Here is a 3,362-nt window from a genome sequence, read left to right as displayed (position 1 = left end):
GACAAACCACCAAGCATGGGTCGCCTGAGAGGATCGATGCGAACGCATCTCTACAACTCGCAGCTCCCAGCCTGAAGTCCCGTCGTTTGCGGGCGGTTGATAGGTGTCGAAACTAGGTATATCCACGTTGGGCAGAGCTCAAGCCAACGGCGTTCCCAGTTACGGTACTAACACGTGCAGCGAACTCCACTCATTGCGGCCTAGGTATAGCGGGATGAGACGCCGGGCTGCAGACGCAGACTCCAACGGATCTCAGAGGGTTGTTAGGCCCGCTAGCTTCCGAACACCTAATGGGTTTGAGAAGCGCTATCAGCTCGGATTGGCTACGACCTTAGAGGCGTTCAGGCATAATCCAGCGGACGTAGCGTCATACCAAAGTCCGGTCGGACTAGTATTGAGCCAGTGGTCCGTACCTGTGGTTCCTCTCGTACTGCACAGGAATTCCGTTAAGATAGCGACTATAAGCACACACCAGTAGGGTAAAACTAACCTGTCTCACGACGGTCTAAACCCAGCTCACGTTCCCTTGAAAGGGTGAACAATCCTACGCTTGGTGAATTTTGCTTCACAATGATAGGAAGAGCCGACATCGAAGGATCAAAAAGCCACGTCGCTATGAACGCTTGGCGGCCACAAGCCAGTTATCCCTGTGCAAAGCTACGGGTAAGCCACGCTCCCAGCAGCAGCCGCAACAGCAGCAGCAGCAGCGTCAGCTACAGCGACAGGCAGTCGGTATCGCGCAGCATCAACAGCAGCAGCAACGTCAGCCACAGCGACAGGCGGTCGCTGGCTCGCAGCAGCAACAGCAGGAGCGTATGCAGCAGCAGCAGCAGCTACAGCGTAAGCGAAAGCCGAGGCCTGACATCATCGAGGTGTCACCCAGCGAAGGCGAAACCTGGGATGGCATTTACGACAAGGTGCGCAAAGCCATCCGTCTCGACCCGGCCTACTGTGTCATGAAAGGGCATATCAAGCAGGGTCGCCGAACCCATGCCAGACTGCTACGCATGGAACTAAGCAAGACGGCAAATGCCCCACTTATGCTTGATGGCGTCCGCAAGATTATCGGTGACGCAGGCGTAAGTCGGCTTGTCACCGAAATGGGTGAGCTGCTCGTATCCGACATCGATCCCCTCGCTGCGGAGGAGGACATCATTGCTGCCCTCGATGAGAAGATTGGCGCAAGTGCTGGAGTAGTTTCCACCAGCATTTGGGAACTTCCAGATGGGTCGAAGCGAGCACGAATCCGGCTACCAGCGAAATCAGCTCGTCAGTTGGAAGGAGCCAAACTATTCCTGTGCGACTGCGTTAGCAAGGTACGTGCAGCTCCACCAACCCTCCAGAGCGTCAGCGATGCTTCCGCTGTCTGGAGATGGGCCACATTGCGTCGAACTGCCGTTCCACTGCAGATCGGCAGAATATGTGCATCCGTTGCGGACTAGACGGACACAAAGCACGATCCTGCCAAAATGAGGCGAAGTGTGCACTGTGTGGTGGCGCTCACCACATAGGACACAGCGAATGTGCTCGTTCGGCTCAGCGATGCTTCCGGTCCTAAAAGTCTTGCAGGCGAATCTGGGCCATGGCCGTGATGCCCAGAATCTGGTGCTACAAGCTGCCAGAGAGGAGAAAGCAGACGTGCTCATCCTCTCTGATGTTCTGCGTCCACCAGAGAATAACGGCCGGTGGGCATTCAGCAGCTGCCGGACGGTAGCGGTGGTAGCTGTCGGTGAGCTACCAATTCAGCGCGTGTGGTGCAGCGAAGCTCGGGGCTGGTAGCAGCGCAGATTGGCGGAGTGACCTTCATAAGCTGCTATGCTCCACCAAGCCTCAGCCTCGCCGAGTTCGAGCGCTTCATTGAAGCCATAGAACTCGAAGCCTTCTCCACCCTCAAGTCGTCGTCGCCGGCGATTTTAACGCCAGACATGAGGAGTGGGGCAATCCGAGACTTGCAACCGCGGGGAAGAGCTGCACGCTATGGTGGAGCAGCTTGGCTTGAGCGTGATAAACCAAGGTCGAGAATTCACGTTCGACGGCAACGGGGTGGCTCTCCCGAGCATAATTGACTTGGCGTTCGCAAGCTCGTCGATTGCTCGCCCAGATACGTGGATCGTGAGTACACGCTACACCGCATCAGACCACCGCTATGTCCTCTACACCGTGGGAGGAACACCAGCATCGCCCGAGCAACTGCAGGACCAGCAGCAGCCAGCGCAACAGTCCTCTGCGCAGCAGCAGCAGTCACTTCAGCAGCAGCAGCAGCAGCCATCGCAACAGCAGCAGCAGCAACATCAGCGGCAACCGTCGTCGCGGCAGGGTGCTTCCGCTAGCCAGAGGCGTGTGCGTCACGCTGGCCGTAGATGGAAGACCTCGCAGTTTTCTGCTACATCATTCCTCGAGGCGCTGTTCGCTGCGGACTTTGTCCAACGCGCATCGACCCAGGAGGGTATGATCGCAGCCATGTTGAAGGCCTGCGATGAGACAATGCAGCGGGTTACCCGACTGCACCAAGACCCGCATCGTAACACATTTTGGTGGTCTCCCCTCCTGGCTCGCCTGAGGAACAACTGCGAGGTTGCCCGTGACCGGATGCTGCGGACGGCTGATTTGGAGGAGCGCAGCATAGCAGCAGCTGAGCACAGGACAGCAAGGGCGGAGCTCAGTCGAGCAATTCGAGCTAGCAAGCGGAACTTGTTCCAGGAGCTGATCGAAATTGCAGAAGAGAATGCGTTCGGGGCAGGATATCGGGTCGTCATGTCCCGGCTCCGGGGCAGTCGGACGCCTTCAGAAGCGGACCGGGTCGTCCTCGAACGCATTGTGTCCGACCTCTTCCCTGAGCATCCGCCCTGTGACTGGTCGCAGCAGAGCAACGCGGGAAACGACGAGGGAGCAACAACTGCGGCGGGTGTAGCACCTGTTACTGACGACGAGCTGCTGCTAATCGCGAGTCAGATGGCGAGCCGCAAAGCACCAGGGCTCGATGGCATCCCGAATGCGGCGGTGAAGACGGCAATCACCATGTTCCCGGAGGTCTTCCGGGTCCTGTACCAGGATTGCCTCAACCGCGCTACGTTCCCGGCACAGTGGAAGAGGCAAAGACTGGTGTTGCTGCCGAAGCAGGGGAAGCCTCCGGGAGAGAGCAGTTCGTACCGACCCCTTTGCATGCTCGACGCTCTGGGGAAGGTATTGGAGCGCCTCATACTGAACCGCCTCAACGACCATCTCGAGGAGCCGTCTTCACCCCGACTGTCGGACCGGCAGTTCGGATTTCGTCGAGGACGATCGACAGTGAGCGCCATTCAGCGCGTTGTTGAGGCCGGCCGCACCGCCATGTCGTTTGGGCGAACGAACGGCCGGGATAA

At 58.1% G+C, this 3,362-nt stretch overlaps 1 pseudogene; it reads right to left on the bottom strand.

Moving 5' to 3' along the window:
* The window catches only part of LOC120907024, an 8,858-nt pseudogene continuing 5,496 nt past the window's right edge, over positions 1-3,362 (bottom strand).

This window comes from Anopheles arabiensis (genome assembly GCF_016920715.1).
Source record: "Anopheles arabiensis isolate DONGOLA chromosome X unlocalized genomic scaffold, AaraD3 X_pericentromeric_contig0001, whole genome shotgun sequence".
NCBI classification, from domain to species: Eukaryota; Metazoa; Arthropoda; class Insecta; order Diptera; family Culicidae; genus Anopheles; species Anopheles arabiensis.
Note: the sequence above shows the minus strand (reverse complement) of the source record. Positions and strands in the feature narration are given on the sequence as shown.